Below are 18757 nucleotides of genomic sequence, written 5' to 3' on the forward strand. Positions count from 1 at the left end.
GTGGAATTAATATTGATTTGGTCAACCAAAGGGAAATGCTCCTTTTCTCAGCAGGAAGCTGCCTCATTCCCAACAGCCTCAACACTGAACAACACCCAACAGCACCAAGCAAATAAGAGCACATGCTCACATAGAGCCAGGCAGCAGGAAAGGATGTGTTCTGTTCCTCATCTTCCTCATCAAAGCATTGCTACTGAGTTGGGGCTGGGATTTGAGATACTCCATTGGTCTGATTTATAGAGAGGAACAGCAGGCATGAGACTTGGACTCTCCCCATCTCAACAAGTTCTATGCAGTGCAGCATGGGTTGTGGCAGACTAAATTGCAAAGGGAATTCCATGCTGGTGCCTGAATAGTATCAGACTCTTCTCCCCTGCCCCCCCCCCCCCGGTCCACAATGAAAAATCAGGCTGATTGCTGGGACTATTAGATGGCCCTGAAAATGTGCCCTTCTCAGTTTTGAAAAACTAATCAGGTTAGTTTATCTAGCACTGGAGAGAAAATCACAATTTTTTAATCTAGTAAACTACAAATACCTATTACAACCACCAGCAAATCTGTCACATTCAGATATTAATGCCCATTGACTTCACCTGATGGTCTTATTAAATTCTGATTATTGTCATAGAAAAATGTACTGAGTGAATGCCTTATCTTTTGATCTGAGTCACCGGCAGCCACTACTTTCTTAAAAAATATTTTTTTCAATCACTGTGATTTACACTGGTATTAATGTTAGGGTTTCATGCATGCAAACTTACAACACAACATCCTCAACCCTAGTGTCTGCTTCTCTCCACCATTGTCTCCGGGTTCTCCTGCTCCAGTTAACATCATGGTAATCCTAGTTCTGTGCAATTCTTTGTTTTGTTGCCTTTGGCCATTTTTCCAATACTTCACCTCTAATCCCCACCTATGAGAGATCATCCTAGATATGTTCCTTTGACTAAATTTAATTAGCATGATACTTTCCAGATCCATTAATGTAGCAGAAACTTGCATGATTTTATCTTCTCAACGTGGAGTAGCGGTCCTTTGTGCATGTGTTTCATAGTTCCTTTGTTTAGTCATTTAATCTTGAAAACTTCACTTATTTCCAGATTCTAGCTATTGTTGCAATGAACATAAAAACACAAATGACTTTTCAGAACAGTGTTTTTAGGTTTATGAGGAAATTCAGAACCTCCCAATCTTTTTTTCTGAGAATTTTTTTTATCTATTGGGCTACTTTTATGATTTCATACAAATTTTATTAGTGAACCAAGTATCTGAGCCTAAGTGCTGACATCAATCACCAATGCCACTGTTAGAAGCCATGGGATTGAATACAGTTTACATTGCAACTCAGTATACACATACCAAAAATTATATATAATATATATATATATATATATATATATATATATATATAATATTCTGTTTTGGTTGTTATTAGCCTCATTAAAGTTTTTAAAAATACTGGTAGCAGCCTAGGAATTTGTTTAATGATCAATTTATATGTCTCCAAAATAGTTTGAAAATCAGCTCATACTAGTAGATAATCCATGACAGGCTTGGTTTCCAGTCACATGACAGGCTTTCTTACGAACTTTCCTGACTCTTGCTTTAATTGTCTAATTTCTGATCAATTAGCACACTTTGTTTTAAATGACTGTAGGGCAGCAGAAGTTCCTTCATAAAAACAAGATTCTATGTGGACATAACTTTTTGTTGCTATAAAAAATATCATAAATAGGTAACTTAAAAAGCTCCCTGTGGCTGAACAAAAGAAAGTATTTTCTCTTGGGAGACATGGGAGAAACTAAAATTCATGCTTTAACTTGTCAAAACAAATCCTTTTTAACACTTTTAATTCCCCCACGACTCCCGTGCTCCCTCTACTGGTGACAGCGACAAAGTTCTCCAGGGCTTCCTCTTCGGCTGCCCAGGTAAAGATCTCTCTCCCTCTGACCCGCACCGAGACTCCGCACTGAGTCCTTCCACAGAGTAGGCTGGACTCAAACAGGCAGAAACTGTATCCTTCAAGAGCAAGTGAAAGGGCACACACGGCTACTCCTACTTCTCAGAAGGAGAACTCAGGGATCACTTATGGGGTGCCGAGAATTGAACTCAGGCCTGCAAGTGCCCTATCAGCAGTTTTATCTCTCCAGCCATTGTTGGTGTGTTTTTTGAAAACAGGTGCTTGGGATCTTGGGTAGGCACCTGTTCACTGAAATAAAGCAAAGTAACCAAAAACTTTCTGGAAAGCAGGTGGACAATAGCAGGAAACTTACAACATGATTGATTCAAGTCTTCGTGAATAATTATTTTTGTTGTTGTTTTGAGAGGGTGAGTGATGGCCAAATCTGCTCTGGCTTCATTCATGGTGGAGTGCAGGGACTATATATATATATATATGCTGCTGGGGATTAAACCTGGGTTGACTGTGTACAAGACAAGCACCATTACTCCTGTGCTCTCATTTTGGCCCTAGTCTTTATTCTGAGATTAAACCATCCTCTCCTCCCCTCAAGCTTTCAACTTCACCATGTCAAGCAATACCAGTTACTCAATCCAGTAAGTGTACTCTTAACATGTGAAAGGAAGGTGGGGGAAAAGGGCAGGGGAGGATAATAGAGAGAGGCAAGAGAATGGAAGATTAGGAGAGAGAAAATGAATCAAATGAAACTCAGTGCCTGTGTGTCTTTCTCTCTATGATTGTCACCCTATCTTTTTTTTTTTTTCCATGTTTCTTCTCATCTGTCTCAGGACTCATACCGAACAATGGGTTCTGGGTTGCAAGAGAGGATTTAGTTTTTGCACCTGTCTCAAAGTCTCTGTCCATGGGTCAAGACAAACACACACACAGGTGCTAGATTGTCACACTATCTTGATTGCTCCCATCTCTCTTTTCTATTTTTTTTTTTGTTGGAGAGGGCACATCAGAATCAGAGTATGCAGGGTTTGCTTCTGACTCAGGAATCATTCCTGGTGTGTTTTAGGGACCATATGGGGTGCTGATGATCACATCTGATTTGGCTGCAATCAAGTCAAGTGAATTCCCTATGACGCTCTCTCCAATTCCTCATCTATTTTTTTTTATTTTTTATTTTGAATTATGAGAACAAAAGATGCAAAGAAAGAGGACAAGGTAAAGTTACAGTGGAAGGACAATCACGCATAACATAATTCTCAGAAGAAGTCCCCTTGCTGATATCTTAACTTTGAACTTTCAGCCAAAGAACATTAAGATAAATAAAACAGAATCCATGTACAATTACTTTGTCCCTCAAGTCCCCAGATTGTAACACATTATAATATTTCTTAACAGCACACAAGGCAATCTAAAGCCATAAAACTTATGTAACTCCTTAAACATTAGGGGCATAGTATTTTTTACATTTCCATGTACATGCATATTAGCTTAAGTTAACCTCAAATTTTAAGTGGTTATTTTTTTTTAAAGATTAGAGTCAAAGGAGCACAGTAAAAATGGTGTTAGAGTGGCAATTGTTGTTTTCATAGGCCCACCAAAATATGAGAGACATGGAAAGGAATAACCTTGGCCTAAATACAAAAAGATCCTACCCCTGAAGTTTCCTGGCATAAGACCAACTCTAGGCTTCAGGCAAGTTATCGTCCAATCCAAGACATTGCCCGTAGTGCCAACACACTTTTCACACAGTCTTTGTTGTTGGTATCATGTTTCTGTATTAAAGATCCTGGATTCTGCATATCCTACATTGAAGTCATGATGTGGAGCGTCTTCTCTTTTCACCTCACCATTAAAGGGCAATGCAGGAAGCTCTGTCCTGTAAGCAGGTCATTGTTGTTAAGTCTTCTCAGTGTTAAGGGAAGTCTCTTTTGAGCAGGTCGATGTCTGAGCAGTGGTAGGGTCTTCATTGGTAGAGGATTGCTTCCAGGTGATGTTATAGACAAACCTCACAATTAAGGGGCAATTCAGCAAGCCCTGTCCAGTAAGCAGGTCATTGTTCTTGTTAAGTCTTCTCAGTGTTAAGGGAAGTCTCTTTTGAGTAGATTGATGTCAGAGCAGCTATAGGGTCTTCCCTGGTAGAGGAATGCCATCAGGTGATGTTATATACAACCTTGGATGTTTTGTAGATGTCTTCTCTAGATCAGGGGTGAATGGAGAATGTCCATTCTTCTGAGGCCTGTGCCAGGTCTTTATGTCAATGTTCAGGGTGTAAGGTCCCATTGCACTACAAGATTTGTGTGTTCCCATCTCTATTAGACAAGAACTTATTGGTATGTATGGTATTTTCTAATTTTAGTGTGCCTAAGCAAACAAGAAATAAAGTCATGTGGTGCTATCAGAGTATATGGGGGCGTAAGAACATTTCCAACAATACCCATGACTTGGTTCAAACATTAGCATTACACTGAGGGATTCTTTCACACCAAATTCCATATTAAGCAGTTCACAAAGAGAAGATAAAAAAAATGGGGGGGGGGGGATCGTCACTGTATAAGAAAATATTCAGCAAAAGTTATAGCCGTCAAAGAAAACACCCATAAAATGTTGAAAAGACATAATTGTCCTTTTTATGCCTTTTAAAATAGTTGGGTGGGTGTTAACTCCAGGGCACCACTTTGGTCTGTGACTTAGGACTCTACAGTACTTAAGTTAGAAAGGGTAAATGAGGAGTAATGATGATAGGAGTTAAGGAAGTTAAAGAGAAATATGATCTTTTGAAGGGGTATGCAAAAGGGCAGAGTATGAAATGGACATTCTGCATACATAAAAACATAATTCAATGATAGTGAGTACTATTAATGTTTCTTGTGAGTGCGGTGGCACAATATAGACTGGAAAGAGATTACCAGTGACTTCAAGAAGCTGGAAGGCTAGAAGATAATGGGGGAAAGCCTAGGGTACCTTCAAGCTCCACCAAGGGGCCCAACTCACCGGCTTGCCCAGGCACGTGGCCCGAGGAAGTCCTGGAGATCTGGAGCAAGGCGGTAAAGGGGTGCTGGGGTTACCCAAGTCCCGCACCCCCCCCCCCCCAGGCCTGGTTAAGAAGGCCTCCGGCATGGCGCGGGCCTGCTGAACCCCATACTGCTAGACTCCCGGCTCCCAGGAAGCCAATTCCTCATCTATTTTTTAATGCAGCAATAGCTTAAGGGGAATATGGCTGACCCCAAGTGGCCTCAAAATGCAGATGCTGCTGTGACTCTCAGTCTTTACACTCCCCTCAGTCCTCAGTCCTAAGTGTGGAAGAAGCTGAGCCTGGAACCTTGAGACAGATGTGGCTGGCCCCTGTAGACTATCTTTAGGTTATTTCTGGAATTTGCAAAAGAGCTCTTTCCTAGTGGATTCCTTCAGCACAGATTCAGTTACTGGAAGCAGGCTGGGAATCCCCGAGGTAGGATAAGAGGTCCCCCAAACCATCCCAGGCCAGGAAGTGGGGGGCTGCAGACAGGAGCTTGGACAGAATGACTGCTCCTGTTATCACCAGCTATATGGCTCCTCCAGGAGCGTCCCACCAGGCTGCGACCCCGGAAGGCTTCCCAGAGAGATTCTTCTGATATGCCTTCAGTAGCAAGGAGGAGGCTAGAACCCCTGCAGATGAGCCCCCAGGCATGTCCCAAACCTTCAGAAATGAGACTGGAGGGAGATGATCGCAGTTTCTCAGAAAGTCCTGCAGGGGGCTCTGTGGCATTACCCTTCTGTTTCAAATTCTGCTTGAAACACCGTTACCTCCTCTGACACAGTGAAACACACACACACACACACACACACACACACACACACACACACACACACACACACACACACACACACACACACTCTCACTCCAGTGCTGATGCTTAAAATGCAGCAAAGGACAGACTGCTATATTCCTTCTCAGAAACAGAAAATAGACCCTAGATTCAGCAGACAACCCTCAATATTTTCCCATGACTGCATGGATGAGTTTGTGTTAGATATTTCCAGAGTTAACCCTTCAAGTTAAAAAAAAAGATGAAAAAAAAAAAGAAAGAAAATCTTTCTTTATAGGGGCCAGAGAGATAAGGCGTTTGCCTTGCACGCAGTTGATCCAGGACGGGACAATGGTTCAAAATCCCGACATCCCCGATCCTGCCAGGAGCGATTTCTGAGTGCAGAACCAGGAGTAACCCCTGAGCGCTGTCGGTGTGACCCAAAAACCAAAAATAAATAAATAAATAAATAAATATTTAAAAATTCTTCCTTTATACAAAAGTATCAGGCAGGAGGTGAGCTGGCAAAATAAAATATGATTCTCCCTCACAAACCTCTTCTCTCTGGATGGAATCACCCTTCAGAACAATTTAGCCTCTAAATTTTAGTGTTCCGAGAAATCCTTGGGGGAAGTTAGGAGATTCAGTTGGTATCAAAGTCAAAAGCTTTCAGAGTTCTCATGTTACTTCTTCTCCCCTCCACTCTCCACCCTCACCTCTGGAAGCAATTCTTCTCTAGCTTTATTCTTTTTTCTAGGAGCATTTAGGGATGGGGGCCAATTGTCTTTCCTAGTCACCTCAGTGCTGACTCACTCTGGTCTCAGAATGGTGATCCTGGCAGGTTCTGCCTCCTAGGAGGTCACTCTCATCTAAGGTCCCTGCAGAGACCTGACTGCCCATTCACCAGCCTTCAGCTAATAGCATCACTCAGGCCCCCTCACCCCTGACAGTGCTCTTCTCATAAGAAACCCCAGTGCTGTTTCCTTCCAGGTGTGTTCTCTCCTGCCTGCAGGAAATTAGACTATCTTTTACTTCTTAGAAGCTGGCACCTTGGTGACTGTACAGACACCAAGGCTAAAGCTTGTGGCTCCAATTGTCATGTGTACTTGGGGTTTTTTTCTCCACCATGCTTTCTAGACCAGAGGCACAGGCAGATCAGCAAAGTGACCTGCTAAGCAGGTGTGAAAAATCAGCTCCTCTGAGGGGTTTGAATAAGCCTCTTAGCTCCCTTCCCTGCTTCCATCCCAGGGATGTTAGAAGAAATGAGTCTTTCCTACTCAAAGTGACATAGGAACTCTCTGCAGCTGTTGAAGTGGCTGTTTGTGGGGGCACTGCTTGATGGAGAAGGAAGGGCTGTCCCTGAATGTCCCACTCAGCTGATCTTTGCTTGTAGTTTTCTGTATTTGGAAAATAGTTTATTTTATATATAATATCTTTAAGCACTATGATTACAAACATGTTTGAGTTGGGTTTCAGTTAAAAAAAAAAGGAACACCCTTCTTCACTAGTGCAACCTTTTCACCACCAATGCTCCCTATCTCCCTCCTCACCCCTTCTTGTATTCGAAATAGGCATTCTATTTCTCTCACTCACTACCATTGTCATGATAGTTGTTAGTATAGTTATTTCTCTAACTGCACTCCTCACTCTTTACGGTAAGCTTCATACCATGGGCCGGTCCTTTCAGCCCTCATCTCTATTGTCTCTAAGTATTATGACAATAATGTCTTTTATTTTTTTTAAATTCCATAGATCAGTGAGACTATTCTGTGTCTATCTCTCTCCCTCTGACATATTTCATTCAGCATAATAATTTCCATGTCCATTTATGTATAGAAAAATGTCATGACTTTATCTTTTCTGTTGGCTGTCTAGTATTCCAGGGTGTATATGTACTACAGTTTCTTTGGACACTCATCTGCATGTGAGGCATCTGACTTGTTTCCAGATTCTGGCTATCGTAAATAGCACAGCAATAAATATATGTGTGCATGAGACATTTTTGTATTGTATTTTTGTGTTCTGCTAGGCGAGTACTTCCAGTACTATTGGAAAATAGTTTTATGGGGAAGTGAGTATGTTTTTCTTCAGAAAACCAAAAACCAGAGAAAATACTCTGGAATCCTTTTATCACACACCCAGTGCAAGTTTTAGAGAACTTGGTGGGTGTGTCTGGAGTTTAGCAGCAGACCTTGGACAGAATTCTCCACAGTCAGTACCATCCATGGGCCTCTCCAAGATCAGCAGCTGGAGAAGCACAGGGCCGAGGCAGGCAGCTCTGATTCTGGGGTCCCTGATTCTGACCTGGTCTTGTTTCTACCTGCCTATACTGAGGCTTGCAGATACTAAGGCAACTGAAGAGCTCAAACTCCCATGAGCATGAACGTGTGTGATCCTCAAAAGACCAACACAGTGTTCACATGTGGCAGAGTCCTTTAGACTCTCTGCTTGCTGCACAGTCTTGGGAACAAATCCAAGCATTCCAACAATGGACAGATCTGACACTTGAATATTCCTCATGGAACTGGGCGAGAGGTGCAGTGATGAGTTTATGTCTGCATGTGAGAAGCCTTAAATTTGATGTCTGTACAACACAGTGACCCCAGGATTTCAGGGTGCACATGGGGGCCTTTTAGCACTGCCCTAGACTCCATGAGCATTGTAGTAAATACCATTCCCCATGTCTAGACTCTTGGGCACAATGGGGGTACACTCTAATCAGGCCTTCTGCAGATGCCTCCTTGATTATATTACAGATGAATTTTTCTTCAACAACAATAACTAGAAATGTTTACATGAATATGAATAGGAAGGGGGAGAGATTGCAGCAGTGGAAGTTGGATTTGAGGTAACTCTAAGGTGAATGGGATAGGGTTCACCTAGAACACCTTATGTGACATAATAGAATGTATATTGATATGGTCTTGGAATTTAAGTTTAAAATAACTATATAGACTCAGTCACCATGTCTATACCTGGCCAGCTCTATCAGCCCACTTTGTTTTCAAAAGAGATGTTAACCAAGCTATAAATAGTTATGCATACGTGGGCCAAGTTGAAAGGTAACAATCTCATAAGGAGAAGGTGAGACTCATCCCAGCCTTGCCAAAGCATGCCTGCTCCATCCATCATCCACAATTGCCTTTGCTCATGGTTCTGTTTCACCACTCCCTTATAGCAATCTGCAGTCACCAAGTTGACTAGAACTCCAATTATGCAGTATTTAGGTTGGCATCACTAGAACTTTGTTTGGAGTTAGTGCAGTCTCCCTCGCCCTGCCTTCTTGTACTTCTGGAAGCCTGGGAAGCCAAAAACACACCCCACAGAAGCCACAGTATCAAAAATAGTGCTTGAAATTCCTGAACCATAAAGTTGCATTCACTGCTGTGACTACTTCATTTCTATTTAATACTGTCATCCTCATTGTAAAACATCAATTTAGATGCCAGTATATATCTGAAACCACATAATGTTCAGAAACAAATGAAGTACCAGAATTGTCAACTAACAATAAGAACTTTTTAAATCTTCTGATAATCAGTTAATGACTTCATTGTATATACAGTAAGTTTCACAAATTTGCTTGTCACTGTTCTTTTTTCTCCCTCCACTCTCCTTTTTCTTTTTTTTAATAATTTTTAAATAATTTTTATAATTTTAATAATTCTTTTAATAATTTCACTCCCATTTACTTGAAAACAAATGTATTATGATCAACTATGTCAACTATGTGATCCATGTTCTTTAAGTTAATTAAATTATATAAAACGTAGAGTTACCAGTTTATCACAAATTATGAATCATACCTGCTGGGTCAATTCTGGGTAATATCCCCTTTCTCTTTTGATTATTAATCATACAAAGCACAGGTATCTTCATCTATGACATGGTGCTAGTCACTGACTATTCAGTGTGCTTTTAGAGTGGAGAAAACAGAGGTAGTAGAAAGGTACAATTGCCTTGAATGTGGCTGAATCCATTTAGTATTCCAGCACCATATATGGCCCCCTGAGCACTTCTAAGGGTCTCTCCTGAGTACAGGGCCAGAAATAGCCCCTGAGCACCATGAGGTATGGCCTAAATTTTTAAAATTAGATTCAATATATGTGATTCTCTGACAGAGGGAAGCATCTTGATCACTTAACCATTCCTAGAATGTAAAGCCACTTTATTCCATAAGATGAACATCCAGATAATGGACAGAATGATTTGCAGATGGCAAAGTATAAATATTCTTTGTTTGCACTCAGAAAAGACTTCTGAATTCAAAGAGGAAAGTAGAACCAATAAATATTCTTTGTTCGCACTAAGAAATGAACTTCTGTATCCAAAGAGAAAAGGGGAACTAGTAGTAAAGTTGGCAAATGCTATAAACAGGAAAACCAAACCAGAACAGGAAACACCAGACCCATAAAGTCCATTGTCACAGATAATGAGGGAAGTTCTACTAAACAGTAGGGTATTGTTTGTCATCCATCAGATGAAGTCTAAAGATGCTGGTGAGATACTGCTGCAATGACAGGAATTGCTCCTGCATGACTGATGACATTGTCAACTGCAAAGATTACAATGTAGAGAATTGGGCAAGGCCTGGCAGTGAAGGCTGCTGCTCTATAGATGATGAAGCCCACAGAAATGAGTCCCTCAGCACACTTTAGATGAGTACTGGATGCATTGTTTGAAACAGGAAACTTTTGAAATCAAGCTAAATATACTCAAGCTGAGAAGGCAGATAAGCCATGGACTTTTGCTATAGTGGACTATTATTTATAGTCACAAAATAAATTTGAGCTACATGTATTTACATGAGTTTAAAGAAACCTTGATGGAAATTTTCAGAAGACTGCATATGGTATTTATAATAGTTTAATACCTTAAAATATAATTTATTTTATTTTATTATTATTTATCTTTTTAAACAGGGGTTCCCACCTTTTCCGCAGTACCTTGGGACATGGATTATGTTGTTGTAAAACATATTTCTGTATTTTTTTTTATAAAACTAAGAAGAAAGAAATAAAACAAGGCTGGGGGTCATGGGTCAAGTGGTCTCAGGTGCATTAGGGAAAAATAAGGACAAAACTAAACATCCAAGTCAAAGTCAATGACAATAGCATCAAAAGACCTAAATTTAACAATCTAAATTTAAATGGAACTGCTATATTGGCAGGCCAGGGGGAAAAGGAAGGTGGTATAAGATGGCCTTTGGGTTCATTGGTGGAGGAAGGTTGACACTGGTGGTGGGAATGGCCTTTGACTCACTGTATATCTGAAATTCCATTATGAAAGACTTTGTAGATCACAATTTTTTTCAATAAAACTAAAATAGTGTTCTATGCACAATTTAACCCAGGAAACCTTTTTTCAGCAAAGTTTACTCTTAGCAATGATGATTTGCCTTGGATTTGAAAAAAACTTTCCATCTAACCTGCTGGCTCTATATTTTTTAAGTGCACCAAGCTGTTCCACCTGAGTCAGTTTTTCAACTGCAACCTATGGATCAATTTTTATTGTCTATGTGTGTTTGTGAGTGTATGTGTAGTGGCCACCTTTATGTCTGTCTGATGTCTGTTTGTATTGTGTATAATGTCTATATTGTCTATAGTCTTTTCCACAGTTATATAAAACCCTTCCCTTCCCGCCTTCCTTGCTTATCACTTTACAAATTCTTTTCTATTTTTTTGCTCTCTCATCCCTAATTTGTTAGTTCTCCCTATTTAACCCTCAGGTCTTAACTCCTCAGAAACCGAACATTTCTCTCACCTCAACTCGCTGCCAGACTGCTTCCAAAGTGAAAGGACAACTTATTTTGGCTTGGGAAAATGCTGCTGCTGCAGCTGCTGCTGATTTGCTCTCCATGACCCCTTTCTACTACCTCTCTTCACTATAGATTTTTCTGCCTCCTGGATTCAGCTTTTGAGAGACCCTTGGCTCAAGGATATTTCCTGATCTGTGACTGCTGCAAGTCGTTTTTCAGAGTCCACAAGACCATGTCTCAAGCTGAAGCTGTGCTTCGGATTTTATGCCCCCGCCCCCACCGACTATTTCAAAAGACCTAAAGGGTATATTTATATTTCCTTTGTACATTTCTTCAGGTATAATTCTTATTGTGTATTTCCTTGTGTAGATGCAGTTTTATATTTGTTTAGTAGAAAACTATATTAAATAAGTTTCTCTTAGGTTCTGAGTTCATGTTAGAATCAGAGTATAGGGATTGTTTAGCTTGTTTTTTCTACCCTCATATGCACCAATAGTATCCTATGGCATTGTTCCTTTTTGCATAGGCACATTAAAATGGGGAAATCCTATGTGTAGAAAGAAGTTCTTATCTAATAGGGATAGAATTCCTAAATTTTATATTGCATTTTACCCTGAACATGTGTTATAGTGACTAGATTTGGGCTTCAGTTGATTGGGCATTTGCTGTTCACTTCTGAACCTTGGATCCAATCTTTGGAGCCAGTATAATTTTCTGCAGGTGAAGGCTCTAATGCTGCCTTGTCATTGACTTGCTCCAAGGTGGGTTCCTATGACGACACCCCGATAACTTGGAAATAGCAACAACTTGCTTTCAGGGCTAGTTTCCTTGCCTCATCACCTAATGTTGAAATGAAACCAGAAGATGCTTTGTGACACCCTAACTTTGACACAGGATCTGTGCAAAAACCAAAAGCCCTAATTATGAAGCCTGATTGCAACAACTGATTGAAAACTTTTCCTGGGAACATGAAGAAAGACTTTGGGGTTAGACAACTTATTATGCCTGGAGACTGTAGTTGGTCTTATGACAGAATCCTTCATTGGGATACCCTGTTTTTTTTGGCTAAAGGTTTTCATTTCTATTTTCCTCAACTTTTGCTGCATCTATGCAATAAAACTGCCACCCTTTTTCTATCTTTTAGATAATAGTTTCCACTTTTTCTATAGAACCTGGACACGAATTACTTTGTCTTTTGCTTTACCTCATAATTCTGCATTTTTCTATAAAATTAATAAGGGATAAAAAGGATAAATGCCAGGATCCAAGTGGTATCACGTGCATTGGTGGAGATAAAGGACAGAGCTAAATAGCCAAGCCAAAGTCACAACAATAAACCAAGGGACCCAGACTATAACAATCTAAACTTCAAATGGGCCTGTTATACTGGCAGGCCAGGGGCCAAGGGTGATGGTACAGGATGAATTTTGGAAACATTGGTGAAGGGAGGTCAACACTGGTGGAGGCATTTGCTGTATTAATTATTCTCTCTTTTTAGTTAAGATAGAAGGCGGAAATGTTACCCCTCCTCCAATTCCATATGCTAATATCCATGCTAATATCGCATGGATTGTCAGAACCATCCAAAGCTGCAAGGGGTCTGCAGTTGGGAATTAAGGTGTTGCCTGGAGGAAGGGGAAAAATAAAGGCAGCAAGGAATCATGAAGTGCAGCAGGAAAGAGACTGCATGAAAAGCTTAGCTTAGAAGTCATGTGGAGAAAAGCACATGGCAGGTAGGGCCATGTAATAAAACTGGCTGATTCCTGAAACTTCATCTGACTGCTTGTGATTCTCTCTGCAGTTATCCTAAAGGCGCTATCCCGAGAAAGGACTCATCCCAACACTAGGACTCTAGGATTCTATATTTTATATTTATACAACAGCATTGACCCTAATTCATTGTAGCCTGAAATCCAACTATAAAGAATTTATAAATCCCAATGGTTTTAATAAAATAAAATTTAAAAAATTCAGCTCTATAATGAATTATATTTAGTGATAAACTCATGTTGCCTTTCTTGGGTGAAAGTGAATTAAAAGTGGAAAAATGTAAGAAACCCTGATTTATAGCATTTATATAATAGTTAAATTATCTCAACCTTGTTTTATGAAAGCTAATAGAAATAAAAAGTATGATAACTGGTCATAATTGCAACTAGGAGTTGGTAGGGATTAAGTCAGGGAAAGGATACTACAACATTGATGCCGAAAAATGGAGGAGTATGGTTATTGAAAGAATGTTAAGTGATAATGCATGATTCCCTATCAGCAGCACATGTGGTTCTATTACAAGTATAATCAAATCTTGGAAATACATATGCAATCAGCAACACATCTGCTATCAATAGCACGTAATAAACTATGTCAAGTATAACTTGAAAGTCATCCAGTCAATAGCATTGTTACAGGGCAAATACAAAAGAGACCCTAACTTCTAAATTTTGACATCTGTGTCTCAATCACTTAGATACTATTAAGGGTTCTGTCACTTCTGAGATGAAGCTTAGACAACCAGCTTCTTCTTTTTTTTGGCTGTGTGTGTGTGTGTGTGTGTGTGTGTGTGTGTGTGTGTGTGTGTGCTTAAGTCTTGTTTATTTTAAAATTGTAAATAATGTATTCAGGAATGACTGATAAAAATATGGCCCTACCGCCTTGATAAAATCAAGTCTAGCACCTATCAGTATGTGATCAAGACTCACCTTTTTCAAATTTTATTACTGCAACAAATTAAAAGAGCTGTACTGTTGGAAGTGACGCATCCATGAGGGTTAGGATGCCATCATCCTCTTTATTTAATATTATCATGCTTCTTAACTATCACTGGATATTATTTTACTACAATTTACATCTAACTTCAAGATAATATTTATCACCTATAAAAATGCTGTTGAAAATTATTGAGAAGAAAGTTATTTGCAGTAACAAAAAAACCTTTTCATTTTAATAAATGTACCCTTCCTACTATTACCTTAGTGTGCTTTATTTTGTTCAGAATTTCAATAATCATTCATTTGATTCCTGTTACAGCAACAGAAAGGACATTTATGGCCAAGTTCAGATTTAGATATGGTGATGTATTTGGGTGACCTTAACAATGCTGCCTTGAGACCTGGAAGATGTTTTACATGTGGGAGTTCTGGGTTCTATCAGCTAAACCACATGATCCCTGAGCTATGTTGGGACTTCCCCTGTCTCGATTTAAAAAAAAAAAAAAACTCCAACTAGCCTTAGCTTTATGATCTACAGGATGTACTAATTTAAAAAAAAAAACAACAAACTCCAACTAGCCTTAGCTTTATGATCTACAGGATGTACTAATGTAAAAAAATTTGAGATAAAAATGAGAGCCAGTTTGTAGACTCTGATCTGGAATGGTTTCCACGAAAGCCTATTATCCTTTATGCCAAGGTTCATGCTATGGGCTGTTGTGAAAATTGCTTGGGGGTATTAGAATAAATACTCTAAGTGAGTATTTAATAGAGTATTAATGACCAGCTCTATTGAATAAATCTACTATTGTTCCTAATTCTAAACACTTGATTTCTGAAGCCATTTTGGCTCAATTCATATCAACACAGGGATGTGCTCATGTGTAGACATATTTATTGAACTATTAATACTGAAGAAGTAACTCATCATCTAACTAGTGGGTGTATACTGAGGTGAATTTAGTGACAGGCAATTCATACTTTCAAAACCACAAGTGGTGCATCTCCTCAGAGCAGCTAATAACAAAGCAAGGAACCTTTCTTTCCTTTCTGAGAACATTTCCTTTCTCGGAACAAAAAGTTGCTAAAATCACTTTTTCTTGTAAAGTGGTAAATGGAAGAAACCATTGGCCACAAGTATAAGTGCAACTTCAGCAGGTCTCCAGAAGACGTACTCTCTCCCAGAACCTATAATTTTCCAGGTTCTCCAATAAGCTCAACTATTTTTTTCTATAATATAACATAATCTATAATAAATACAAAGTCAACAGTATTTTACTGTTCTGAAAATATTTTAATTTAAAACTGTATTGTTCCCCTTACAAATAAAATTACTTGACTTGTAACATTGATGCTGATTTTTTGTTTAAAATAAATTTTTTATTACTTTATAAGTCAGGGAACAGTAGAAAAATAAGACTACTGAAAATACTGAAATTAACTTGGGGACTATACATGTATGCATGTGATAGTATTTACATATACACATACCTATTTATATACACAATAGGCTACTATGAAGTTATAATAAGAGATGAAATATTGCTATTTGCAGATATATTTAAACCTAATATTAGCAATATTTTGCAATGAATAGACTAGAAGATATTATGATTAGAAAATAAGTCAGAGAAAGACATCTACCAAATGTTTCGCTCATACATATAGAAGATAAACCACAAAGCTATCTTTTAGATTATAAATTGGTTGTTACCAAAGGGAAAGGGTGGTGGTAAGTTGGGTCAATGGGGTCAATTAAAAAGTGACAGATATGGAAACTAAACTTTTTCTTTTTGGTTTTGGGCTACACCCAGTGACTCTCAGGGGTTACTCCTGGCTTGGGGAACCATATGACACGCCGGAGATTGAATCCAGGTTCATCCTTAGTCAACAGTGTGCAAGGCAAACTCCCTACAACTGTGCTATCTCTCCAGTCCCTCTAAACTAAACTTTAAAGATAATCATAAAGTTCTATACACAGATACTAAATTATACACCTATACACCTAAATGCTACATTATGCTGTAAAATACTATTGCTTCTAAAATAATTTTAGAGGATAGAATAGAGAGGGGTCAAAGAAAGAGTATATCAGGTAGTCACTTGTTTTGCATGTGGTTGACCTGAGTTTGCTCCATGGTGCCACATATGTTCCCCGAAGGTCCACCAGAAGTGCAAAGCCTGGAGTAAGCCCTGATCACCATCAGGTGCAGAAAAAAAAAATGAGAGAGAGAGAGATTAAAACAGAGATAAAATTGTTTAGTGCTTTGTTTTTCACTAAACTCGTGTGTAATTGATCAAAAGTGTCACTTACTCCTTTCTTGTAGAGCTACACATAAAAACTTTTTAAGTTTTATGGTTATAAATTTATTTTCTGAGTTATTTATTCATGGAATAAAATAAAATCTAGCATTTCTTTCACTCTGTTCTTAAATAGTTTATAATTCTAACTATAATTATAACTTAATTCTTATATAATTCAGATATAAACACTAGGGATCGCTAACAAGAATTAAATGATTATTGTAAATGACTACCTTTTAAAATTTGACCTAAAAGAATTCTTTTTAAGGGGGACATTTTTATCTTTCTTCCTTTCAAGGGTTAACTGAAGCAAATTATAGGCCTTATTTGACTCTTAGTAGTCTCACATATTCTAGAATGTAAAGTTTGAACTACATAAGTATTCCTTAAAAGATAACCATATAAGAAAATCACCTGGACAGATTTAAAATATATCAATATTGTACCCTTCTGATGCTTTGACCTCAGTGATAGACAAGTGTAAAATTTCTGTCACTGATAATCACCTAAAATGCTTACAACTTTAAAATTCTATGATATTACTATCTGAAGTAGTAAAGGTTGTGAAATTACCTTTGCTTTCAAATAGATATTGATGATGATAGAGTCAGTTTAATCAAAGACATCAAAAGTCTTAACTATGGTACTGAAATTTTGACTCCACAGTTATATATTTTTATTTTATTGTGGTTGAAGTGAATTACAATTCTCTCACAGTAATATTTGAGCCACATAGTGACAATAAGTGAGGGGCATTCCCACCACCAGTGTTGTCCTCCCTCCACCCCTAAGGAATGTATTCTTTTTTAAGTCATCTGCATGAATTTAAGATCTGATGCCTTTTTACCATCAAACAAGAGCCCTCTATCCAGGATTAATCTCCAGGATTTAGCCCCTGCAGATTTGTCTTCCCAAACAGAAACTGTAGAATTACATATTAATTATATAGTCCTGGATGGTTGTGGATGATGGTGGATGGGGTGGAGAGGCCTTTCTTCTCCAGCAAGGGCCAGGTGCCTGCATCCCCTTCCAGCTGGCGAATTTGCAGGTTCAGATTAGTGGCGAGAAAATGATCCACAGCAGTCACATTTTAGGAGATATGAAGCTTTATTAATAATACACCCTAGCCACCATGTATGGCTTCTAGGCTAACCTTTTAAGAAGCCCCTTAAACTGACCTGAATTTAATCCCGAATCTGCCATCTCTCCATCCTGCTTCCTTCAGCTGAGGCTTCTTGCTTAATCCCTTATGTTAACTTCCATAGACCCCTCCCAGATATGGGCAGGTCTGACCCTTAGGTAAAATTAGCATTTAGTCTAGGATGAGGTGACAAGAAACTAAATTAAAGCATAAGTCTATGATATACAATTCAGTAACACAATACAATACTAAAAACTTCTAAGAAACCAAAATTATGCTAATTCAAAAAGCAGAGGTTACTAAAAGTAAAATTATAGATCACTAGTCCAGATGAGTAACTGTACAAAGATCATCTTCAAAATCTTGTTCAAGCAAACCTAATGATGTATAAAAGTATTCATATACATGATGAATGAGATGTATTCTATGTAATAAAGGTAGGTTAAGTGTTGCAAATATATCAATGTAGGACATGATATTAACAAAAGAAAAGATAAATAACCTAAATGTCTAATGATTTACGAATGGGTAAAGAAAACACAAAAAGATATTGTGCACTTCTAACACAGATGACATCACAGTTTTAATGTAATGTGGAAGGAACAGAATAGTATTATGTTAAAAACAAATATGTTAGAAGGGAAAATACATTAGAAGAAAAATAATCTGTTTTGGAATATTGACAGTCAAAACAAAAGAATGAATAGAATTGATTAGTGATATACCCTTGACCTTGTATTAAAAACTTACCAACAGTGAGTTGAGAAGTGGAGGAAATGTAGGCCAGAGATGACATAAGGACTGATGGAGGGTAAAAGGCACTTTGTTAATGATGGTGTGCAATAACTTTGTATATTAATTTTATAAATAATATTCCATATTACCTACACTATAATCATAATAAAACATACATTGAACATTTAAAATCATGAACATATCAATTAACACAATATTCATGATAAATAAAAGCTGTCAACAAGATAGCGATAGAAGGAAAGTATTTCAAAATAGTAACAATCATATATGATCAATCCATAGCCCAAAACCTAAAGCTTTCCCTTTAAGACCAGGCACACAGTGAAAAGCCAAGATCGTTATCTACAGATGACTGGTTGTTACAATCTGGACTGGACAGTATGCATCCCG

At 38.4% G+C, this 18757-nt stretch overlaps 1 non-coding gene across 1 annotated transcript; it reads right to left on the reverse strand.

The window, feature by feature from the left end:
• Positions 1-2724: 2724 nt before the first annotated feature.
• Positions 2725-2853, reverse strand: LOC126024906 (small nucleolar RNA SNORA40). Its single transcript, XR_007500986.1, has one exon. It is a non-coding gene; the product is annotated as a small nucleolar RNA SNORA40 (small nucleolar RNA).
• Positions 2854-18757: the final 15904 nt, after the last annotated feature.

Source organism: Suncus etruscus, chromosome 12 (genome assembly GCF_024139225.1).
Source record: "Suncus etruscus isolate mSunEtr1 chromosome 12, mSunEtr1.pri.cur, whole genome shotgun sequence".
NCBI lineage: Eukaryota > Metazoa > Chordata > Mammalia > Eulipotyphla > Soricidae > Suncus > Suncus etruscus.